Genomic DNA, 26,608 nt, shown 5'->3' on the forward strand with positions numbered 1-26,608 from the left:
TGCGTTAATACACTCAATGCACAACCTTCTCTTTCATGGACATATAGAGTAAACGGCTTACTGTAGTCAGGAGTACCTAACACAGGAGCTGAACACAGCGCATCACGTAAGTCAGAGAAGCTCTATTGACATTCATCAGACCATGGCAAAGGGCTTGGAACACCTTTTCCAGTCAGGGCTACCAATGGTTTCGCCATGAGAGAAAAATTTGGGATCCATTGCCTACAGTATGACGTAATACCCAAAAACGCACGCACTTCTCTTTGTGTGCTTGGTACAGTCATCTGTGAAATTGCTTTGATTCTCTCTGGGGTCAACCTTCTTCCCTCCTTTGACAAAAGATGACCTAAGTAGGTCACTTCTTGGCAACAATATTGCAGTTTAGAAGGTGACACCTTGTGATGCAAGTCTGACAAATGACGTAATAAAGAAATTGTAGCTGATTTGCAAGTTTCCTTGTCATCAGCAGCCAGTAAAAGATCGTCTACGTATTGGATCAGAGCAACACCATGAGGGAGTACAAGGGCATCTAATTGACTCTTCAATGCTTGGCTGTAAATTGAAGGGCTCTCACAATAACCTTGTGGAGCGCGTTTGAACCTGAAGCTGCGACCTCCTAAGGAGAAACCAAAAATGTCTCTACTTTCCTCGGCTATGGGAATGCTGAAAAAGGCATTTTTCAAGTCAATCACTGTAAACCATGAAGCTGAGGCAGGAATCAACGTCCGTAATGCAGTGATATCTGGGACTACAGGAAACTGTGGAATCACTATTTTGTTAACTTCTCTGAGGTCAATCACAAATCTGTAAATTGGAGGTTTGGAAGGGTCAGTACGTTTCAAAATCGGCAGAACAGGACTATTGCAGACGTTCCCTCTAGTTTCCTCAATCACATCTTTCTGTATTAAGTCTTTCACAATCAATAAGAGTGCTCGTTCACCTTCATTCGAAATCCGATACTGTGGGATTCGTGGGAATTTAACATTAGCTTTCAGACTTACCACATAAGGGGGAATTTCCAAGAGGCCTACATCATTAGGACCAGTCGCCCAAAGAGTATCAGGGAGAGAACGCAGCTCCGGTGGGAGCTTATCCATCGACATATACATTGGAGAGATGACTCTTTTGCCTAATGTGAGCTGTACTCCTGAAGGGGAACAGTACAGTGTCGCGTGCAGGCGTTTCAACAGATCTAAACCAAGCAGATTCTCATTACAACCGGTTGTTAGGATAAGGGGTGCTTCTAGTTTGCATGGCCCAACAGATATTGACAAAGGACTAGAGACAGGATTGTGAACAGGGGCGCCTGAGAATCCTACCGAAGTGTCCGTTAAGCCAGACAAAGGTGCGCCAGGGAGTTTCGCATGCATAATTGAACTTTTTGCCGCACCAGTATCCAACAGAAACGGTTCGACCACGCCTGAGGTAACTACTGCGACATAAGGTCCACTCTGATCAACTGGAACTGATACTACTCCCTCTCTTTGCCTGCGGCTGTCCTAGTGCTCGCTTCTTTGAATCTCCTCATTATGATCATAGTAATCTTCAACATGATACTGTGGAGATCTACCTGTTTGCGCAGATTGTGCATATCGCTGATCGAAATAATTCGATTGGCGATCAGCCTGTGGTGTCATCGTACCACGTCCGCTACCTCTAGGAGCCTGCATAAACCCAACATTACCTCTCTGAGCTGGGACACCACTAGTTTGTGGGTGCAGTACTGGACACTCATTTTTATAATGACCCTCCTTTTTACAATAAGCACACTGATTCCATGCTAACTGTTGTCGCGGAAAATTATAATTAAATCCTTGGGACGTCCCTTGCTGGAATTGTGGCTGTTGCTGAAACTGGGGTCGCTGCTGTGAATCTGACTGATTCGAACGAGGCGGATACGCCTGTTGCAAAAGAACTTTAGTCTTTAAATCTTTTGTTTTCTTTTCTGACTTTTCCTTCTCTTCTTTCTCTCTATTCTCGTAATACTGAGCAGTTGCAAGTATCTGTGCTGTCGTCGACACTGCCCATGCACTTTCAGAATCCTTTAACTTGTTACTAAGCTCAGGTAGTAAATTAAACACGAACTTGTCGACAAACAATCTCTGGCCTCCCTCAGTACTCATATCTTGCCCACTGTGGTCTACGAAGGTCTCTTCAAATCTAGTAAAGAAGTCAGAGACGCTTTCGTCCTTCTTTTGCTTGCATGCCGATAATTTATCCCAATTGACTCGTAACGCTGGCATCAGCGTTTTCATCAGAGTAATTATTCTGCCAGGTAAAGCAGCAATCAGAGGTTCAGGTTTAGCACCGCCAATTTGTTGCGCATCTGCCGCTATAATAGCTGCCCAATCACCTCCTAAGGCGACTGGGTGGTTTTCTTGCCGAATTTTGGCCCATATAGGCTGTGGCACTACATTACCAAATAGCATTTCAATGTCTGCTAAATTCATGACACACGCTTGAACTGTCTGCGTTAACTCTTTGTAATAACCAGCAGGATTTTTACGCGGGTCCGGTAACGCTTGTTTTACGGCTAATACTTCGGCCCGTTTCCAAGGGATGTGTATCCACACTCTCTGGAAATGTGCCGGAGCAGCTGCAATATTACGAGCCGCATCAGCTTGAACTGCATCACGCCATATCGGTGGAACTTCCCTCATCGGATATTGACCTCGTTTTTTCCTAGTAGTAATCGGTGAACCATCAGGGTCTCTTGTCACTCGAAGAGGGGACTCATCCCTGTAAGCTAAAATCAGTTCTATCGCTCCCCTTACTTCTAGACCTATTACCATTCCTGCGGCAAACTTCTGTTGAATATTTACCAGGTCAGAGGGGACGGAGTCTAAATCATCATCTTCCCATTCTTCACGCACAAGAGAACACATCACGTCAAAAACATAACGTTGAGTTGGTTCATTCCATTGCATAAAGGTATCTAACACTCTTCGTGCATCATACTTCACAGTTTTTGACATCCACCTAAGAGCTGTCGAATCTAACGTGTCTCGTTCCTGGGGACCAGGAAGCTGGCTACGTCTCTGTATAGAGTCAGAAATGGGGGTCTCAATTAAAGACCTGTAGAGAGGAGTTAAGATATTAGTTACAGAGTCGGTTATTTTCCGACGAACGGAAAGCGGAGTCAGAATGTTCACAGGGTTCGGGGACAGAACAGCTGAAGCAGATGAAATAGTAAGGGTAGGAGTAGCAGGTAAAGCAGTTTGCGAAACGACAGGCAAAGGCGGAACGGGCGCCCCAGGAAGAGGGGGTGCCGAAGGAACATTAACCACGGGAAGGATAGGAGCTGGAATCAAAGGAAGTGGAGCAACTATTCCAGGCTGACCAGCAGCTGGCTGTACAACAGGTAGCAACTGTGGTACTGTAATACCCTGTGCATACGGTGGGGGTGAATTCAACAGGTAAGACAACAGAGGATCCTTTTCATGATCCTCCATCGGCTTAGTAGGACATGATGGCAATACAGGGTAACATTTATCAATTGCCAAATTATATTTTCTATTCGCCATCTCCATTGCTTTCTCAGTCTCGTTGACATGCAGCTGCCTAGCAGACTCCATTAAAGTCAACCCTTTCTCTTTCTGTTCTTTCTTTGTTTTCCTAATTTCTCTCTGTTTGGCTTCTTTGCGCCATACGCGAAAAGAATCAAACATTGCCGGCCGGGCTTTTTTCTTGAACAACTTCATTTCTAGATTGTCTAGTATTTCCGTTTCGAAGCTACCATGCGGTGGCCAACTAAGGACACCATCTTTTTTGGTATAACGGACCCATACTTCATTATACGTAATAGGACCAACACCATGTTTACAATAGAGCTCATATGTAGGAGTTCCAATCGGAGGAACCAAACACGAATCCTCCAACCGGGAATCCCCGTTGCAACGTAACCAGGACAAGAAACAGTTACTACTGGTAGTCATGACAACAAAGACAAATTCCAACCAAAATGCGCAGAGAACTTAGGCCTACCAAAATGAACCAATACCAAAACAAAGATTATCTAAACAAGAGCAACCAATGATAATCTACGAATTAAACCAGAGCAACAAGGAACAACCAAACTGAGCGTAACCCACTTAATACTTAACTGAAATGTGGAAGACGTCACCAAGGAGAACCCGTCTACGTCTCGCCGTACTAAGGTCTGCACCTCGGGTCCAAGACAGGGCGACAGTCAAGGCAGCGGTCCTCTGTAGCCGTCTGGGAACGGGAACCCTCGTGGAAGAGATCGTCGGGCCACTTTTACGACATGCAGGGATCGATGAAGCGGGGTACCTCCCTCCGGAATCTTCACACGAAACTTCTCGAACTTTTCAGGCTTTGGACCGGTACCGGATGACGTCGCCCCACGTTGGGCGCCAATTTGAGGTTCTGGACTTTTAAGAGTCCAGAGGTGTCAGGGAAACAACACCCGAAGACCCCTGAGTTCCTCCTGTCCCGGTGCACAAATAAACAGAGACACGGGCTTCTCGATGGCGGCGTCAAAGACCAAGGTTTATTTACTGCAGGGACACAGAAATCATAGGAACCACACAGAGGCAGAATCTACGAGACTGTTCAAATTGCATTAAGTGGGTTACTCTTTAAATACACGCAAAATGTCTTTAGGCTACATTACACGAATATTTGTCATGCCCAACCCGGTATCCCAAACAAACAATAAATTTGACATCAAACAATAATTAGTCGTAGGTTTTCGGTATTCGATCAGGTCCTCTCGACAGTTTTCCATTCGTTGCCCGATCCTCCCCATCATAAAAATCGTAACCTCCCCATTGTAAAAGCCCAGAAGGAAAAGAGCAGAGCCAGGTGCAAAGGATTGAAATGTAGGATAAGAGGTGTTTATGGATCATAAACGGGCATGGCTACCGTCTTCGGCCTTTCAGTCAGGACAACGGACACGAGAACCAGTATAGCAGGAGTGGCCTCAGGCAAGGGAGGTAGCTTGACTCTGCCTCGTCATGCAGCGTCAGCCTTTCTCGGGGCTCGAGCTTACGTGTCCTTAACAAGGTGACTCTGCCGGGGTCATCGTCCGTTCATTGACTATGTGAGGGCAAGAAACAAGATGGATGCCGTAACTAAAATGGATGCCATGACTTTTATGACAGAATGCCCTATTTTCAGTGAATTCATGCTAGTTGCGCAGCGAAAACACTGTCATGTATGCAATGGATCATTTGCGGTTCATTGGTACCAAAATCGTGTCAGTACTACGATACCGAATTCACGGGTTCGGATCGCTACAGAACCTCAACTCTCAGGGAGCTGCTAACATTGTTTGCATTTTTGCACTGTCTGGGGGGTCTTTTAACTCACGAAGGTACTTGGACAACCACGGGGGCTTTTAATATTTGTCCTGTTTTTTAAAAAATAAAAGGAAATAAGAAATATTGATCTTTTAAAAATATCCCTACTGATTGTTGATCGGTGTCCGATTCGTAGCAGAACCGCCATTTTGCCAGGTTAGCGGTCCAGCTTCTCGGGCCCACACCGGCATAAAGGAAACGCTGGCGCGAACGTGCAGCGTTTGAATAATTTTACGAGGCTGTGTGTGTGCGGCTGACTCTCGGGGAGCTGCTAACAGTGTTTGCATTTTTGCACTGTCTGGGGGGGTCTTTTAACTCACGAAGGTACTTGGACAACCACGGGGGCTTTTAATATTTGTCCTGTTTTTTTAAAAAATAAACGGAAATAAGAAATATTGATCTTTTAAAAATATCCCTACTGATTGTTGATCGGTGTCCGATTCGTAGCAGAACTGCCATTTTGCCAGGTTAGCGGTCCAGCTTCTCGGGCCCACACCGGCATAAAGGAAAAGCTGGCGCAAACGCGCAGCGTTTGAATAACTTTACGAGGCTGTGTGTGTGTGGCTGACTCTCGGGGAGCTGCTAACATTGTTTGCATTTTTGCGCTCTCTGGGGGGGTCTTTTAACTCACGAAGGTACTTGGACAACCACGGGGGCTTTTAATATTTGTCCTGTTTTTTAAAAAATAAAAGGAAATAAGAAATATTGATTTTTTTTAAATATCCCTACTGATTGTTGATCGGTGTCCGATTCGTAGCGGAACCGCCATTTTGTCAGGTTAGCGGTCCAGCTTCTCGGGCCCACACCAGCATAAAGGAAACGCTGGCGCGAACGCGCAGCATTTGAATAACTTTACGAGGCTGTGTGTGTGTGGCTGACTCTCGGGGAGCTGCTAACATTGTTTGCATTTTTGCACTGTCTGGGGGGGTCTTTTAACTCACGAAGGTACTTGGACAACCACGGGGAAAAGGTTTAGGATTTTGTCCAAGTGTAAGAGGTGATATCTGTGACACTAAAATTGATTTGTTTAAATACATTAGACGGTTGAAATTGAAGATGTGAGAGGAGGAGCCTTGCGCGCAACCAAGATGGCCGCGTAGGTGCGAGGCTCCCGAGGACCTCCGCAACCTCCTACGACTATCCTGAATTTATCCTGTCTCGGATGAGGGGACTGTGTTGGTGAGCCTGAGCTGAGGTGGCACCCGTTTCCCGTTGTCAAATCGGACCTCGGACACCGGAGTGAGCACCGATTGAAGTCTGCGGCCTCCTCCTCGCCAGACCCCGGATTTGCGCTGAGGGGTAACCCAGTGACAAAGTGAACAACAGCGGCGGGCCGGGCCTGGCGAGTCGCGTATCCCGCACTTTCGCTTTCGCACCCCCTTGCCGTCTCTGCAGGGTTGGGTCGCGGGGCTCTTTGTGTTGGTGTGGTCTCGCTGGGAGACTCGGCCTGCCTGCCGGCTGTAACCCACCCCGCCGATCGGGGGTGGCCCCCCCCGGAGCTTGTGGCCCTGATTGCCTGCCCTTCACGACGTGGCTGGTGCGACCGGGGGACTGGTGGCCATGGCCACGAAACAAGATGGAGACCGGGCAAAGACCAAGTCGACCCGGCGTGGCACCACCCATCAGGCCAACAGTATGGACCGCTATACCCTCCAGAAGGGATCTCCCGGCGGACCGCACAAATCCCCTGAAGACCCTCCTGATGCCCCGGACCTGCCCACGGATCTGACTCTGCGGGATGTCATGGGCGCCATTGCCGAGATGAAGGCCTCGGTGGGCCAGCGGTTCGACACACTGGCACAGAAGATCGACTCGGTCCTCGTGGATGTTGGCCTGGTGAGGGCCGATCTTTCCAAGACCAACGACCGAGTTGATTCTTTGGCCCACACCGCATCGTGCCTTACTACTGAGGTGGCGGCACTACAGACAGAGGTGCGCCGGCTTAGTCAGGCGAGCGCGCTTATGGATCGGCGCCTGGAGGACTCCGAGAGTCGGGCCCGGAGGAACAACATCCGCATCATCGGGGTGCCCGAGGGACGGGAGGAAGCTGCGGCGGACCTATTTGTGGAGGACCTGATCGCTACCCATCTCCAGCCACGGGGGCTGAGTAAATTCTTTGCGGTGGAGCGGGCCCACAGGGTTCCCGGGGGAAGGCCGAAGATCGGAGCCCCTCCGCGACCTCTCATTGCCCGGATTTTCAACTTTCGGGACAGAGACGCTATCCTGCAAGCCTCCAGACTGCATGGGCCGGTTAAGCTTGACAATATGGAGGTGAACTTTTACCCTGATTTCACCCCAGCGGTCCAGAAGCAGAGACTGAGCTTCCTAGGCGTCAAGCGCCGTCTTCGGGACCTGAACCTCAAATACGCTATGCTCTTCCCAGCCAAGCTGCGAGTGGAGGTAGAGGGTCGCACGCACTTTTTTGATCGTCCCGAAGCCGCCGGAGACTGGCTGGACACTCTGTCTGGGGATCGTGATCGAGGGGGCGGGGGGGGGGGCGGCGGGGGAGACGGCACACTGGATCGGGACTGAGGGGGTAATATTGAGCTTCACTCTGGACAAAAATGATGCCACTCTCGATTAAGCGTCTGCCTGTATAATTTCCCCTCCTATGGAAGTTGTGTGGGGTCTACTGGGCGTTCTCCTTCCTCCTCTAGGGGGTTTAGCTTGTTTTTACTATATATATGGGGCGACAGGCACACTGCACGTTGGGGGGCTGTTCGGGCTCATGCAGGGGTGCAGGGAGGGGGGAGTTTTGTTGGGGCGGGTGGGCAGGGATGGGGGGGTGTTGTTCGTTCTTACCACAAGGCAAAAGTATCATTGTGTTAGCTCTATAGTGCTCTCGGGGGGACAAATGGTGGCTTCTGTCTATGATGGGGGGTAGGGAACTAACTCTGTTGTCCTGGAACGTGAATGGACTGGGGGACAGGATTAAACGTGGTGTGGTCCTGCAGTTCTTGAAGCGACTCTCGCCCGATGTAGTTTTTCTGCAGGAGACACACCTCATTGGCAACTCCTTCTGCGCCATGAATCGGCGTGGCTATCGCCTAGTGGCCCATTCGGGCTTCACGTCTGGCTCAAGGGGTGTGGGCATCATGGTTAAGAACTCGCTCCCGTTGGAGATTGATGAGGTGCTCCATGACGACAGGGGACGTTACATGGTCTTAGTGGGAAGGATGGAGGGCAAAGTGGTCGTTTTTGTGTCAGTATACGTCCCGCCGGGGCTGCAGTCGACTACCTTTGCGGACCTGGGGCGCCTCCTCCTTGGCCTTCCGGGGGGGATTCTGGTGGTGGGGGGGGATTTCAATGCGGTGGTTTCCGGGACTGTGGATCGTCACCCCCCTAGGGACCTCCCCCGGGCCCAAGCGTGGCTATCCGGCCTATTGGACACTTTGGGATTGGTGGATTGCTGGCGTTTAAAACATCCCACGCAGCTACAGTATACCTTCCATTCGGGGGCCCATGGTAGTCTCTCACGACTAGATTATGTCCTGGTCCCGGCGGCCCATGTTGGGAGGGTGGGAGAGGTGCGCCATTTGGCACGGGGTATCTCGGACCATTCCCCGCTTCTGTTACACCTGGATCTTTTTCCGAGGGGTGAGGGTAGGGTGGTCCCGATCAATCCCTGGTACCTGCGTGACCCCACCAATCGTGCTGAATTGATTAAATCCCTCCAGCGCTATTTTGACGAGAATGTGGGGTCCGTGCCTTCGGCTGTCTCACTGTGGGAGGCATTCAAGACAGTACTACGAGGAGAGGCCCTGTCCCTTATTTCCCACACCCGGAGGCGCGAGCGGGAGGAGGTGACCCGGGTGGAAGCTGAGATAGCCGAGTTGGAGGGTAATCTAGAATGTGGGGTGACGGATGCCGTATTACATGTTCTCCAACTCAAGCAAGAGGCCTATAGGGCCCTCGTCACGGAGGCGGCCAGGGGCCTCAGTAGAGAGCAACAGGGGAGATTGTATGATGTGGGTGATAAGGCTGGTAAATTCATTGCGTGGTTGGACAAAAAGGAGAGAGCGAGTCGTGTAGTCCCGCTGATTGAGAAAACGGACGGTGTGTGTGTTACTGAGCCGGAAGAAATTGTCTCCTGCTTCGCGGATTATTTCCGTGGGGTGTATTCCCCGGTGTCTTCCCGCTCTGAAGAGGATTCCCGTGCCCTGCTCAGGGATATCGCGCTGCCTTCCCTTTCGGAGGAGGACAGAGTGTCGTTGGACGCCGCTCCAACCTCCGACGAAATCGCCCTCGCCATACGTTCGGTCGCTTCCGGCAAGGCCATGGGTCCTAATGGTCTCCCCATCGAGTTGTACAAGTTGCGACCGGATACGCTGGCACCACATCTCCGATCGATGTTCCTGGAGGCTCACTCGGTGGGCTCCCTCCCGCTGGACCAGCGTCTGGCTACAATCGTGGTTATCCACAAGGAGGGGAGACCTCGGGACCGGGTTACATCCTATCGGCCCATTTCGCTACTGAACGCGGAGCCTAAAATTCTCGCTAAGGTCCTGGCCAATCGGCTGGTCGGCGTGGTGGGCGACCTGGTTCACCAGGACCAGTCCGGCTTTATTCCCCATCGTAACACGGCCCTTAACTTGCGGCGTTTGCATGGGGTGCTCGCACATGTTCAGTACATACGGGAGCCGGCCATTTTGGCGTCCTTGGACGCCACCATGGCGTTTGACACGTTTGAATGGCCATACATCTGGGCGATGCTTGCGAAGTTTGGCTTTGTCGCAGGGTTCATCAGTTGGATCAAATTGCTGTACTCGGGCCCATTGGCGCAGGTGGTGGTGAACGGAAGAGTATCGGCCCCGTTCGAGCTGGGCCGGGGCACGCGGCAGGGCTGCCCCTTATCGCCGCTCCTTTTTGCGCTTGCCTTGGAGCCCCCGGCGAAGTGGCTGCGGTGGGAACCTTCCATCCATGGTCTCCGTTGGACCCCCGAGTATGAGGACCGCGTATCCCTATACGCTGATGACATCCTCTTGTACCTAGCTTCCCCACGTAAATCACTGATAGTACTGGTTGATGTTTTGCATTCATTTGGTCGTAACTCCGGCCTTGTCATCAACTGGGCTAAATCGTGCGTGTATGTTCTCTCTGGGGAGGCTCCTATTCTCCCGCGGGGCTGTCCGATCCAGATCACCCCGCAGGGATTTTGGTACCTGGGTGTCTTCATTACTCTGGACCCGGAGGCCCGGTATGATCGGAACTTGCTTCCCCCCCTCCAGCGCCTGAAGGAAGATGTTGCGCGCTGGCGGCGCTTGCCGCTTTCGCCGCTCGGCCGGGCGGCATTGTTTAAGATGATGTCTCTGCCGCGTTTCCTGTACGCTTTGCAGAATACTATGGACCTCGTTCCAGCGCGCTACTTCCGTGAGGTGGAGAGTTTGCAGCGCCGCCTGTTCTGGGACGGGAGGCCGCGTATCGCCCTGGCGAAGCTGATGCTCCCATGGTATGACGGAGGGATTGCCCTACCGGATATCAAACGGTACTATTGGGCCTCCCAGCTGGCTGCGATTAATCACGGCCTGTACGGGCCCGCCTTAAACCCGGCATTCGAAATGGATAAGATACTACTCCCGGGTGGGGACTATAATCGAGCGCTCTACTCCCGCACGCCCGACGCTCGGCTGACCGGCCCCACGCATGTCATGGTGCGAGTGTGGCACGCGGCTAATGTGGCGATGGGGTGGAAGGACCGTCTGACCCGGGCATCACCACCATACGCGTCCGAGCAGTTGGGCTCCCTGTGGACCTCGAAGGGCTTCGAGAAGTGGGACATGATAGGCATCAGCAAAGTGGGGGATCTCTGGACGAGGGGAGGATTTAAAACGTTCGAGATGCTGCAGACGGAATTCCAGTTGCATGACAGGGAGTACTTTCGGTATTTGCAGATCCGTCATGCACTGGGCTCCGTCTTCCCAGACGTTGCATCCATCCCGGAGCATTCCCCCCTGGAGGATAGAGTGCTGGATGGACACGTTCCGGACAGCACGATCTCACTGATCTACAAAAAACTGATCAATGACCGCTCGGGATTGCTGACTGCCCTTTGTGAGGCTTGGGTTGCCGATGGACTGGAGCTGGACGACGAGGACTGGGCCTCTGCGGTGGCCTCCCCGAAAGAGGTGGCCATACCGGCCCGCCTTCGCTTCGTCCAGCTCAAGATACTCCACAGAGTCTACGTGACGGGGCCAAGGCTCCTGCGTATGGGCTATGCTGTGGACGGGTTGTGTAAGCGTGGGTGTGGCGCTTTGGGGACCTTTTTGCATATATTGTGGGAATGCCCGGAGGTGGAGCGATTCTGGCGTGGTGTGCATGAGGTCCTGCGTGTGGTTACGCATGTGGTGCTGCTACCCGAAGCAAGGAGATGCCTGTTGAATGTGTGGGAACCTACCGACTACTCGGCGCCACAGACGTGGTGGGTGACTCTGGGATATATGGTGGCTATGCGTGATATTGCTCAACTGTGGGGATCCCAGAGGTCCCCGACTGTCTCGGCCTGGAAGGAACATATGGATTGGTGCATGTTTCGGGAAAAGGTGGTGTATGTGGCGAGAGGTAAGCCTGGGACATGGGTGAAAGTATGGGGCCCCTGGAACGCCTACCGCGGGGGAATCTGTGCTCCGCCGTTATTGCCCGATCAGTCGCCGGCCCCATCCCCTTAGCCGACCCATCTTCCTTGTTCCGGGCTTCGAGTTTACCCAGCCCTAGTCCTGATCTCTTCCCCTTCTTGATACTCCTATGGACTGGTAGGGTCCCCCTCTCAGGGGAGCACATGCTGCTATTTCTGATTGTGGATTGCCTTGTGGGTTTGTTTTTCTGGTTGTTCTTTCAGTTTAAAATGAAACCGTACAGTGGGGTCCGGATGGTGTGGCTATCAACGCTGCTAACTCCTGTGCATCTTCCTCAGCCGCAATACACGCTCTACAATGTGTATCATATGCTCCTTTTGTCTGCTAGCGGCCGGCCGGAAGGTTGTAGGCCCATCTTTGTATATTTTTTGAGTTTTGTAATAAACGGTTTCAAAAAAAAAAAAAAAAGAAATTGAAGATGTATTTTGCACAAAATCCTAAGCCAAATAAAGAAACTACAATGCAAATATGTAGTACGATGCCAAATTCGTTAACCATTAATGATATTCAGGATACGGTCAATGTCCTCTCAATTACAGAGCTAGAGGAAGACCCGGTAACGATAGCCAGGGCTTTGGAAGATCTGGACATTAGACCAGATTTGACAGTATCTCGCGGACTTAAGAGTAAGTCCAGATGGTCTCCCAATTTGATTAGTGGAAATAATATATAAATATTTCACCGACTAGTTATTTCAGACATGGATCATAGTATCAAAAAGACACCCCCGGGAGGTTATGTGAAAGACAATCTGACAGTACATGAGAGATGTGCCCTAAAAGAACTAATGGGAAATACTGAATTGATTATCCGGAAAGCGGATAAAGGAGGAAATATAGTGCTAATGAACAAAGTGGGTTACGAACAGGAAATATATTTTCAATTGAGTGATGTATTGTGTTATGAGAAAATTGCTAATAACCCTATGTACACTTTGACAAATACGATTAATGGTTGTTTGAAATCATGGCATGAAAAGGGACTTTTGGATGATGATGAGTACATGTTTCTGAAAGTAAATCGTCCAAGATACCCCAGTTTGTATACCTTGCCGAAAATTCATAAAGACCTCCCTTTTTCACTAGGGAGGCCAATTGTGTCGGGTATTGGGGGACCGACGGAACACCTGTCACAATTTGTGGATGTATTTTTGCAACCAATAATGATTAATTTGCCCTCATATATAAAAGATACTCGCCATGTTCTGAACATATTGGGAGACATCAGTTGGGACCCAGGGATGATATTGGTGACCCTTGATGTGGTCTCGCTGTACACGAGCATTAAGAATGAACTAGATTTAAAGGCACTAAATCATTTCCTGTCCAAAAGACCAGCAAGTCACTGGGAACATACACGAATGTTATTAGCCATGACGGAGTTAATATTGTCCAACAATTACTTTTTATTCAAAGAGGAATGGTTTAAACAGACCCAGGGTGTAGCTATGGGCTCCAGATTTTCACCAGCCTATGCCAATATATTTATGGGATGGCTGGAAGAAGTGTTTGTCTGGGGCCCAGGAGCTAGTCGTTGGAATGAACACATCCTATACTGGGGGGGGTTTATTGATGACTGCCTTATGATATGGACAGGAACAGAACCATTGCTGTATGAATTTTATGATTACTTAAATAGCAATGACATGAATATTAGATTCACCACGAGTCACAGTACCACAAAAATAATATTTTTAGATGTGGAATTATACGTGAAGGGCAATTGTATTCAAAGCAAGATGTATCGCAAACTAACTTCATGCAATGCAATCTTGCATGCAAAGAGTGCTCACCCACGGCACCAGATAAGAGCAATCCGTTTTGGGGAGATGATCAGGGCTAGAAGGAACTGTAGTGAAAATTCACAGTTTGAGGAGTGTATTAAGGATGTGGAAAGGAGATTCCTTCACAAAGGATATTGTAAAAGAGATGTACTAGTGGCAAAGGATAGGGCATTGAACACTAAACGCATATCCACCCTAAGACCATCAAAAAATTGTACACATACTGTACAACACATTAGGGTTATTACTGATTACACACCGATTTGGAAACATTTTGCTGAAAAGCATGAATAAGCATTGGCACATATTAAAAATGGATAAAACTTTAGAAAGCCATATTGGCGGGCAACCTCAAATCACATTTCGCAGGGGTAGAACTCTAGGCTCAATGTTAAGTCCTAGTTACCCGCAAAGGAAACAACTAGAGACTTGGTTAGATCAGCATTCTAAGGGCTTTTTCAAATGTGGTCATTGTGGGATGTGCAAGTGTGCCAAAGATAAGACTAAGCAGTTTCAGATTAATAATGGCAAAGTGTATGATATACTAACTAATATAACCTGCAGTACTAAATATGTCATTTATATAATTGAATGCAAATGTACTAAAATATATGTAGGAAGTACTATACGAATGTTAAAAGAACGCATGAGTGAACACTTAGGGGCAATTAAACAGAACGACAAACGGTACCCTATTGCAGAGCACGTACACAATTGCGCATCCCAGGATGACAAAAAAAGTTTTAGATTTTTTGGAATTGAGCATATCAAAATTGACCCACGGGGTGGAAATAGAGAACTCATGTTGCAGAGGCACGAGGCAAGGTGGATCATGCGTTTAAGAGCCGTAGAAGACGGCTTAAATTTCGATCATGAACTATAGTACTTTTTGGGAGACTGATTGAGGAGCATAAGGTTGGTTATGACTAATGACAATGAACAGATTGCATACCGATGTTGGTAACATTGAGACTCACCCTCTAATTAGCAGAATTCATAAGATTACCTAACAAGTGGGCTACTGTATGGCGGTTCAAACAATCTGATGAAAAATGAGTATTACTATAGGAGAGCCTTTGGTCATGTGATGTGACTAACATACGATATGATCAAAGCACAGTACGGTTGGAATCAGCAAATAGTAGATATAAGAAGTTGTTTGGCGATATGCGAGGTAAAGTTATGATATTTGGTGGAACATTAATAGTTGTTGCCCATTTCTTGAACTTCGTAGACAATTTACGATTGTTTATGAATAAGGTTAAGTTACCTACAATTATGAAACAAGGTGCAGACAATTTGTGTATATTGGTAAATGAGGTTAAATCACCTACAATTATGGATCGCTAAAGATACTGTTATTTAACATATTACATATATAAAAAGATTTATTTGGAAAAGATTGTATTTGAACTGGATACAGACTGCTGTATTGTTTTAGCACTAGGTTAAGATGGCGCTTAAACAAATGGGGGGCTGGAGTAGTCCTTTTTCAATTTCGGATAAGGATTATTTTACCGCGAACCCGGAAGACGCTGGTCCTTGCTTGTACTCGGGTGCAGTGATACAGAGATACGGAGGGGTAAAGGGGGGTTCCTTATACTCTTTTTTTTTAGGTGCATGTAAATTACGTAATATGATTGCGAAATAGTAACTTGATGTTTCGGTATCTGTTCTTCCCGCTAGGCGTTGGCGGCGAACTGCCATTACACTGGGCAATATTGGGATTTGAAATAGAACGGTAGGGACGCTTCAATTTTGATTTATGATATGCATTGTTTTACGTAAAATAGTGAGAGCAGCTTGTGAATTTCGTTGCGTTGGATTTGTGTTTCAGATTTTGAACACTATACATAAGCGGACAGAAAATTGTAGCAATTCTGGTTGATGAGATACTTACATAGCGGACTTGGGATCAAGTTACGCCATGACTATCTTGGAAGGTAAGGGAAGGACAACTTGATAGTCTAATTGATTTATTTTTGGCGAGTAGGGCTTTACAATTTACCGGCACTAAACAGAATGTTACTTGTTTATTTAGATTTGGAGCTTGTTTTTATCCTGGAAAATGTTCGACCTTGAAAGGAATATAATAGTTGGATTTAACACAGACACATGCCCGTAATAAGGTAGGAGTTGTTGTTGAAAATTATGGAGGTTAATGATTGATTATTTTGCACTGATAAACCCTTGCCTCGCGCTCTCTGGAATGACAAGAGATTTTGTTTTACCTTGGTTTAATAGAAACGCATTTGAGAAACTTAAGGTACCGGCGTCCAATGACGTATTCTCTTACATATTCCTCACATGGGCTATATAGACATAAATACACTTTGGTTTAGTCAATGGACTTAACAGCATGGCCACAATATCACAATGAACTGGATGTAAGGAACAAGTTATAAGAATGATGAACTGCTTGATATGTATCCAGTGTGATTTTAAATTATATGTTAAAATAAGGATGATATAGCCACTTTAATCTTGGCTTGAATAGTCCTTTGCACGAGGTTGTAAAAATATGGGCTCTATGGCACTAATGTAAAGTGCTACATGATGTGATTACAAATGCTTACTCTGTATTATTTCCAGCCCTGAAGAAGCCGTAGGTTATCCCTACCACGGCGAAACGCATTGGCGTAGGGGATTGGAATCTGTAATTTGATGATATTAAAGAAGAAGAACAATAAGAGCCCAATTGGATTTTGTTGAATTTTTGTTTCTTATATACTTAATTGGATTATAGAAGTTGTGTGCTCCAAGAAACATTGTTAAAGGAGCTGCTAACATTGTTTGCATTTTTGCACTGTCTGGGGGGTTCTTTTAGCTCACAAAGGTACTTGAACAACCACGGGGGTTTTAATATTTGTCCTGTTTTTAAAAAAATAAAAGGAAATAAGAAATATTGATCTTTTAAAAATATCCCTACTGATTGTTGATCGTGTCCAAATCGTAGCGGAACCGCCATTTTGTCAGGTTAGCGGTCCAGCTTCTCGGGCCCACACCAGCATAAAGGAAACGCGCAGCGTTTGAATAACTTTACGAGGCTGTGTGTGTGTGGCTGACTCTCGGGGAGCTGCTAACATTGTTTGCATTTTTGCACTGTCAAGGGGGATCTTTAAACTCACGAAGGTACTTGGACAACCACAGGCGCTTTTAATATTTGTCCTGTTTTTTAAAAAATAAAAGGAAATAAGAAATATTGATTTTTTTTAAATATCCCTACTGATTGTTGATGGGTGTCCGATTTGTAGCGGAGCCGCCATTTTGCCAGGTTAGCGGTCCAGCTTCTCGGGCCCACACCGGCATAAAGGAAACGCTGGCGCGAACGCACAGCGGACGCATGCAGCGGGCGCGCCGAAGGCAAGCCCATCTGTGCCCGTCCGCGCTAAGGTTGCACTCCGCGCCAGCCATGCTTCCCTGGCCGGAGGAAGGCTGGAATCCGGTGGGGATAGCCGATTAGTAAGATACACCAGCACGGAATTGCGCACGACTGGGGAGGCTGCAAGGGGTATGGGCGAATTCACATTTGAGCAGACCGCTTTCCCTGTTTTAGACTTCCTAAAGCAGGAGACTCTTATCTGTGGGCTGCTTAATGTAAGATCTTCACCCAAGCATTGCGTGGAAATTCAGCTGCTGCTAGAACTCCAAGAATTAGACGTATTATTTATGACGTGGACCGACCCAGCGTGTGAGGTAGATCCGGGTTGGGCTTGTCCACCTGGGTATATAATCTTCCACAAACCTAGATTGAGTGGGAGAGGGGGAGGAGTTGGTGTGATTTACAAAGACTCTTGGAACTGTGTGATAATAGATACTGATATAATTGAAGGACTTGAACTACTTGGGTTTGCTTTTAAAGACGTTCATGGACATATCTTAACCGTGGTCGTCTGTTATAGACCCCCGAGGTCGTTGAGTGTGCTGCAGCAGCAGTCACTGTTGGAGACCATCACCAATTTGGCTGCCACTCACGCTAGACTAGTACCTCTGGGATTTTAATTTGTGGATGAATGGGTCTCTTGACTGGCTATAATAATGTCCTTCAGTCGTGCGAAGGCCTTGGCCTTTACCAGCGGGTGGCCAAGGCAACCCATAAGGGCGGTCACATACTTGATTTAATCTTCTCAGGGGATCAAGTCCTTAATATCGTGGACATTTTGAAGATGGATTGGTCTGATCATTTCTTGATTAAATTTCTGGTGCCTAGTCCTAGCCATAATATCTAGGTAGTTTGTGAGGAATTATGTTAGCAGGGACTGGAAAGCCCTCCTAAGAAATAGAGGACTAGATCCTGTGTTTGACCTGGAAGATTGTTTTTTGCCAGCTAAGCAAGTGGAGGAGAATTATGCCTCCCTCTGCTCACAGATTTCCTCTGTATTAGACTCTACTGCCCCTCTAAAAGATCATAAGAGAGTGGGCAGACCCTCGGCCCCCTGGTTTAATGACAAACTAAAAAAATTGAAACTTGATTGTAAACAGGCGGAGAGAAAGTGGAGAAGGGGATATGATGATAAGGAGAAAATTAGTTGGAAAAGTCTGATGGTGTGTTACAAGAAAGAAAGAAATTTGGCCAAAGCAGACTATTATTCCAGTACTATACTGAAGGCTCATAATAGGCTGAGGTGCATTTTTAAAATATTGAATACCTTAATTAGTCCCGACTGTACTAAGAATCAGACACCCCCCTCACAAGAGCTATGCGATAGTCTGGCAAGATTCTTTCTTGACAAAATTAAAACTATTATTGCGGATCTGGGTGAGGATTCTCTGCATTCTGAGGCAGTAAGTCCAGAGCGTAACTGTCCTGGTGGCTCCTCTCTGGGTGGTAATGAAATCATACCTACAGGCACGTAGAGCCAGCCCTTTGTTAAGCTAACTGAGTTTGCGACCCTCTCCGCAGAAGATTTTGGCAAGGTGGCTCTAGGGATCTTGTCAGGTTCACCTTTGGACCTCCTGCCACAGAGATTCTGGAAGGAATTTGAAGCAGAGCTGTTTCTCACACTTCGGCTGATCTGTAATCAGTCTCTTCTTAGGGGTGTGGTTCCGTCTCAGTGGAAACAGGCACTGGTGACTCCTCTGTTCAAGAAGTCCAATCTGGACCCTGCCAGTCCCAACAACTACAGACCTATCACCCTCTTGCCTTTTCCGGCCAAAATTGTAGAAAGAGTGGTTGGAAACTATCTCTCAAAACACTTTGAAAAAAATTAAATCCTAGAGGATGTACAATTTAGCTTCCGGCCAGCGCATGGCACTGAGACGGCTTTGGTGACCGTGATGGACGAGCTTCGGATGCGGGCAGACAAAGGGCAGGCAGCAGTTCTTATTCTGCTTCACCTGTCTGCCGCATTCGATACGGTCAACCATGCCATCTTGTTGAGGAGGCTGAGGGAGGTTGGGGTGACTGGCCTTGCTCTGAGTTGGTTTCAATCCTTTCTTTCGGAGAGGAGTCAAGCAGTGGCCCTGCCTCCTTATCAATCTCCCTTTACTAATATCACAAATAGGGTACCTCAGGGCTCTGCAATTAGCCCTATTCTTTTCAATATTTATATGTTACCTCTGATTGCTGTCATTAGGGCGCATAATATTAATGCAGTAAATTATGCAGATGACACGCAACTGATTCTCTCCTTAGAGGGAGATGAGTCGACCTCTTTGGAAGCGTTTCATAGCTGTCTGCGGGCCATGGCTCACTGGCTGAGAGGAAACTCTTTGCAATTTAATGCTGGAAAGACCGAGGTCCTTTATTTTTCAGTCGGGAAGGTCCCTTCGGTGCTGCCTGTAAACTTTTGGCCTTTAGATTTACCCACCGTTCTACGACCAGTGGAGAAGGTTTGGAACTTGGGCGTTATGTGTAATAGCAAGTTAACGTTGGAAGCTCAGGTTAACCAAATAGTGGGAAGCTGTTTCGCTATTATACGAACTTTGCGAAAGATCTTCCATTAATGCCTTCCCAGGCACGAGCGCTAGTAGTACAAAGTACTATACTAAGCAGATTAGATTATTGTAATACTTGGGTCCCTCGAAATATCTTTTAGATAGACTTCAGCGGATTCAGTCAACAGCGGCCAAGCTAGTACTAGGCTGGCCTAGAGATGCATCATCTTCACTGGCTATGGCGGAGCTGCATTGGCTCCCAATTAGACAGAGAATCCAGTTTAAATCTCTCTGCTTGGTGTTCAAGGCCCTGCATGAGATCGGGCCCGTCTCCATACAGAGAAGGTTTGGATGGTATACTCCAGGGAGATGCCTGTGTTCTGCATCAGCCAGACTGGAGTTAAGAAGGTTAGATCAGGCGGTAGAGCCTTCGGTGTATCAGCTGCCAGACTATGGAACGCGCTTCCGCTGGAACTGAGACAAGTCAGGGATCTTTTCCTTTTCAGGAAGAGATTAAAAACCTGGCTATTTCCCATTATCTAAGCTGTTGTCTGCTCCTCGGTGGTTTACCCACAATATGTGCACTCGTGTTTGTCAGCGCCAGGATGGTTGCAAGGTGACAGTGCGCTCTATAAGTGCTATAAATAAATAAATATAAATAAATAACAAAGAAGAAATGTGTTATAAGTATTGGGGCTGTGACCCCCTGTTTGTGTGTGCTTCCTTGTGACTTGCTGCTGCTGGGCCCCAGGAGGAACCGCCCCTCTGAAGTTCTTAGACTCCCGTCCTGCCAGGAGAAGAGGAGCGTGTGGACTCTGCAGTGTTGGGCTGCATTGTATCCCGAGGGAATCCCGATGTGGGGATTCCCCCGAATTTCCAGAAGGAAGCGGGAGCTCACCCTGTATTGATGCCAGTGCAGCAGGAGCCTACCCCGCATTGTGGGTACTTCGGCAGCAGAGCTGGAGCCCACCCCACACTGCCGCTGCTTATGGGAGCGGGAGCCCACCCCGCATTTGATTTCATTTACAGGCGGGAGCCTACCCCACACTTGTGAGCCGGAGAGAGACTTGCGGCCAAAGAGGAATCCAGGCGTCGGTGCCTGGTTGGGGGCGTGGCCTGTACCGGAAGGAGAATCCAGGCAGGAGCCTACCCTGTGCTGGAAGGTGACAATTCTGTGTGCCGGAAGTCAGGCAAGTCTGCCTGATCTGAGACGGTGCTTCCCCCCGAAGACGAATCCTTGAAACGGCTCACAGCTGCTGCGGCATTCAGAGAGTCGTGGCAGGGCGAAAAGCTTGACCGGAGTCCTCCCAGGCAGCCAGCCGAGTGGTGGAGCCGCTCGTCAGCCTTCTGGATCCGCCTACAAAAGCCCCGGTGAGTGGGGCTCGAAATTGCTCAGTGTTGGTGCCGAGGAAGTGCACCAGATGGAGCCCAGTAAACGGGACTCTCACAACACAGTTTGTGCCACTGCCCATTTCCTTCCGCTGCCCCACAGGAGAGCGGGCAGCTACATCGTTGGGGGCAGTTTTTTCAATAGTCCCAGAGCGGCGCTCCCTGAGGCACCGTGGTGCCAGAGCTGATTGGTCTTTGCGGCGATTTTGGTTCCTTAAGGGGCACAGTCGTGACAGGTCTAACTTCCCCAGCTGCACCGCAGGAGCGCAGGCAGCTGCAACGTTGGGCAATATTGTTTTAGAGTCCCAGTGGGGGCTCAGGAGGCACGGCAGTGCCAAAGGTCATTCTCTCAGCTGCACCACGAGAGCGCGGGCAGCTACCACAGGGGAGTCATTTCTCTTAGTGATGAGAAGGGAGGTTGAGATGCACCCCTTGGCCCCCATGGCATGACATACATTGCTTTTGCTGCTTTGGCAGCCAGAGGGCCACTTGGAAGGTCCTAGAATTACACCCTGACATTTTGAACAAAGGGCATTTGAGCCCCACGGAAGGCCAGTTGGCCTGTGTGTACCAGGAGGGCACGAGGCCCTAAAGGAAGAAAATGAATGCACCTAGGGAGTGTCACTAAGGTGCCATCCTAATTGTGATTTATGCATAATGTGTTTCATGCCTAATGTGATGCAGACATAATGCAGTTATGTTGCTAGTGCTTATGATGAGTACAGTATTTTACTAGTAGTTACTGGTTGTGTTATTTTTACTACTCGTGCCTTGTGATGGTTCTGACAGAGGCCCGATTGGCCCTGTCATGTATATAATCCCCTGTGAATATTGCCCAGTGCCAGTTGGCACAGTGTATTTGTGTGATTATGATTCTAATGTGTTTTGCATAATACAAAGGCTATTTTTTTATATAACCTTGTGTGGAGCTTCTTTTGTGGTGTGCCTTGTGTGTTGCTGCTGTGTGTGTGTGTGTGTTGCGCAAATGCTTTACACATTGCCTCTGGGATAAGCCTGACTGCTCGTGCCAAGCTACCATGGGTGTGAGCAGGGGTTATCTTCAGCGTGTAACTCCCTTACTAGAGTGGTGGTTTCTGCCTGGCTTAGGCGCAAGCCCTAGCCAACCAGAAATCCCATTTCTAACATAAAAATGTAACAATATTTCATGTTCAGGATTAAACCTATGAATCACATACACTTCAACTAAGGATTCACATGTTATTTATATCAATGCGTTTTGGCAAAGATCAATGGTCAAATTCAATTCAATGAACACTTTGTACAAAAATCAAAATCGTAACAATCCGACAGTTATTGCGGAACAACATTCAGATGTGTGCCCGATGCATTTCGAGACTGGGAGTCCTTTCTTCAGGGGAAAATCTGTAATACAAATAAAAGAACAAATTATAATGTACAAAAATGCTAGACATTTTGATTTCTAAAACATATACCAGCTTGTGTGATGAGATGCCTTGTATACATACATGCATTCCACCCATGAATTGTAATGGATAATCTGAATGTTTATGTCAAGTGTGTGGTAGCAGCTAAATCAGGAGGGATGAGAATACACCAGTACCAGAATGGGCTCAGGTCCACGTGAAATACACCAGGGAAGTACACCAAACATTGTGCCATTGTCACCATAAAACTGGAATGATTATTCACCATCAGTGAACTGAAGGAGCTAACGTGTGACAAACGAACCGCATGCCAATCATCAAAACAGTAGCAGTACTCACTATCGATGCATACATGAGAGAGTAAATCAGTCTGTAAAAGAAGACTCACAAGATAAACAGCCTGCATATACAGCCTGCATATACACATCAAACTACCCCCGTGTGAAATAGGTTGTCACAGTGGCGGCTGGTGACATTTGAAAGTGGTAGGGCGTAACTTTATTGTCGTACTGCACTGTGATGAGCAAGCGCAGCGAGCACGCCTGAACAACCTACGGGGGGCTTGGGGGGAATCTCCCCCCCGCCCCGAGAAAATTTTGATAAAAGAGTGTACAAACTGTGCATTGTCAAGCAAATTTGAGGATGCAGGAAGGTTAATAAAGCAATACGATTGAACTATTTATCATTTAAGAAATTGCCAATCAGCCTGAAAACGTGCACAAAGTGTTCAAGAGGAAACCTCTACAGCAACTAACATGCATTGGTTCCATAAATGAAGACAGTATATCACATAGCTGAGAAGTGACATACCAGTTAAAATAACTGCTTAACGTATAACATAACAAATAGAAGTAGTAATGTATTCATTCACACATCTAGGTTATGATCCTTGCAGAAACTATGCCATCGATGTTGTGAAATGTTACTTTTATAGGACTAAGCTTTTGGGGAAAAAAGTTTCAGGATTGATCAGATATTCTGAATCGATAACACTAGCCCATTAACTCTTTCTGACACCACTGGGAGTGTACCTTCAGAAGAAAGTTCATTTATTTCACCAAACTGAACTCTACACGCTATAGGTAAAATGACATGTACTGTACTGGACTTCTCATATTAATGGCCACTAACCGGGAATAGGTAAACGACTAACTCTTCTAATAGCCACAGCTGAGCACCATCAACCAGCCAGTTGGCATACGACATCCAGAAACACCACTCAAATTGCAAAACAGTAACACATTTACAACAGATTATAGGTTGAAATATTACCAATTCTGTTTTACTTTATAATTTCTTTAAATACTAAGCGTGAAGGCGCTATTGACAGTTGAGAACGCATACTCTGAAAATGTGGTTATTTAAGCTTGATTTGCATATATAGGACAGCTAAACGTCGCTTCAGAGGAATTTGTCTCAAAATACAACCTACGGGCTACGTACGACTCATTCACCTCAAATCAAGCAGCCCAAAAGACGAGATGCGTGTTTTGCTGTGATGGTGCTTTTCAACAAGTCAACATCGTTTCACAGTTAATACATGTCAAGTTTTACAAGACCCTGCGGTATATGATAGTCCCACTTGTTTGTGGGTGAACTGAGTAAATATGAAGATTTGAAGCACAAGTTTACAAAACAATATCGAGTTGTATGCCAAGTATTATTTTTACACCGGAATGAAGCAGACCTGAGAGACAAACTTCTCAGATACAAGCAGTCGTGGCTCGTGGTGGGGGGAGGAGGGTGTCGCGTGGGGGTGGGGGGTTTTAAATAACGTAATAAAATGATTTTATTCAAATCAATCTTACCTGAGCAGGTCCGCGCCGCCTCGGGTCCGTTATGGAATCTGGCGCCTACACTGGAACAGCCCATCACTGCTGGCAAGACCCCTCTCAGCTAATCCTGGCGCTGGAGCAACACCAGGATTGGCTTACAGCAGGCTTATGCTTCGCCCGCCTGCCCATTAGGAGACCGAGGTTTGAGCCTTGGCTCAACCCTCGCTCTCCTAATGGGGATGCGCCAGCCTGTGGAAACACTAGTGCGCATGACTGGGCACGGCGCAAAAATTCGCCCTCCGTCCCCACTCATGTGCACTTGTGTGCTGCTGCCTGTTGCCCCAGACAATACCTGTCAGTCAACATGATGCCAGACCGCCCACCCCCTTCAGACTCTGAAGGGGGTGGGCGATCCGACGTCATACTGACTGATATGATTGTCAGTTCTACCTCGGCGTCTCTGAACTTAAGTTTACTTAAGTTCAGAGACACCGAGGGAGCTGTGGTTGCGGGCTGGGGGGCAACGCCCGAACGCCCCCAATGGACGCACCACCACTGGGTTGTCACCTAGCCGTACCTGACTGCGGGACACTCTCAAACAAAGTAACAAGATCCTCGTTTATGACTGAGAATAGTGTTGGTAACAGGACGCTCAGGCAGGAATCTGGTACATTCCTGTGTTATGACCACTGGTTATGCTGTGTCGAGATCATGGAAATGTGACAACTCAATAAAAGAAGCTTACCGATCGAATCCTTGCGTGTTCATGCTAAACTGCAGTGTCCATGTCATGCTGTACATGTGAAGCAAGTGCTGAATGAAATAGACGGAACTACGTCACAAGATGCTGCACTGCTTACCCAATCCGATGATTAACCTACTAACCGTGTGAGCCATCTTGGAGCGTATTGGTGCCCAGCATGAAATTCATGGTCAGGATTGCGAACCGCGCACTTAATGTCAAGTGCTGTCATATCATTGCTACTATCTGCCCTAATACACGTGTATATCAAAACCCACGGTGCAAAGATCATGGGTGAAATTTACAGTGCATAACAAATGTCAGGCAGAGTGAACATGTAACCTTATGAGCACCCTATCAAAAACTGCCAAATCTATAATCCAAGGTGTAAAAATCTCAAACAATAGATAAAACGTGGATGAAACCATCCTACAGTGGTTTTGGTGCACTGCCACCTATGTAAATAATAAATGCTGTGATTTAATGTAGTGGTCAATGTGTGTATCCGATAAAACATGGGTGAATGTCTGTATCAATTGCAATGGTGATCAGAATGATGCAGGTGACTGTGCCATTCCAATCACATTGCCATTGATACAGATATTCAGCCATGTTTTATTGGTTACATACACTATACCTAACTATAAGATTGCTTTAATGTTTATTTTGTTCAGTGAATTTCTAGGGTTTTATGATGGTCATATACACCAAAATCTCCCGCTGAGCACAGCTTTTTGCTGTGTGTGGTGGGGGTTGAGCACAGTACCTGGCCTTGGGGCAACTAACTCTGCCACACACGGCCTTTAGCCAGGCCCTATACATAACCCCCAGTGGGTGGGTAGTCCCCTGACATGCATAGCCGTATGCTGTAAGAGGCAGGGAATTGGTAAGAGGCCCTGTGCCAAACAACCAGGAGACAGCAAACATGCTCGCCAAAGCCCCACAGCCCCCTCCACCTCAAATTTTTACAGTAGCTCCATTTATGGCCAATTTATTGGGGTCAATTTCCTCTGACTTGTTTGTGGTGGCATTGCAGGAAATATATTTAAGTTTGTTGGTGCTGTGAAAGCTGCACCTATCCATTTGCTATTTCCAGATTCGGACTCAACTATGATGACCCTTTGCTGAGTCCGCTTTCCATGTCCATGCCCCTGGAGCTGAACTGAAATTTCAGGAAATGATTCTGAGCTCAGGTTAGGATTCGGGATGAGCGTTGTTAAGGATGACAGGTACTTTGCCCCCTTAAAGTTAGATAGGATTGGTAGTGGTGCTAATGTAGGGGTCCCTCTGGCTTGGGACTAAATTGCTACCCTGCCTCACTCAACAATATCCCTCCCACTCACAGCAGAGTGAGCTCCTTATCTCTGCTGAATCTGCATGGGGAGGATCTATTTGGGTGGCGGTGGGAGTTGCATCTGGATCACAAGTGACAGAGGCAAGTAGCAGCCACTGAGCACCAAATTAGCAGTCATTGGCACTGAGCGCACTAGCAACCTCCGCTCTGCCGGCATTAGATGGAGTTTTGCTGAACTTCGCATTGTAAAGTGGAGCACGGAGTAGCAAATCTTCGCAAACTCTGCCGGCGGAGCAGTGCAGACTTTGCCTCCCACCCTTACCTGTGACCTGGTATTTGATAGGTGTGGTCATAGGACTTATAAACCACGTATCTCTGACTCGGGGTTG

General features: G+C 47.6%; 1 long non-coding RNA gene across 1 annotated transcript in view; it reads left to right on the forward strand.

The window, feature by feature from the left end:
- LOC146784460 (uncharacterized) overlaps window positions 1-26,608 on the forward strand; it is a 94,491-nt gene that overhangs the window by 50,132 nt on the left and 17,751 nt on the right. Inside the window, exons 4-6 of the long non-coding RNA XR_014970388.1 lie at window positions 15,423-15,477; window positions 15,574-15,679; window positions 15,778-15,865. This is a non-coding gene — a long non-coding RNA (uncharacterized LOC146784460). The remainder of the gene's footprint in view (window positions 1-15,422; window positions 15,478-15,573; window positions 15,680-15,777; window positions 15,866-26,608) is intronic.

The sequence above is a fragment of the Triturus cristatus genome, chromosome 11, assembly GCF_964204655.1.
Source record: "Triturus cristatus chromosome 11, aTriCri1.1, whole genome shotgun sequence".
Classification (NCBI taxonomy): Eukaryota; Metazoa; Chordata; class Amphibia; order Caudata; family Salamandridae; genus Triturus; species Triturus cristatus.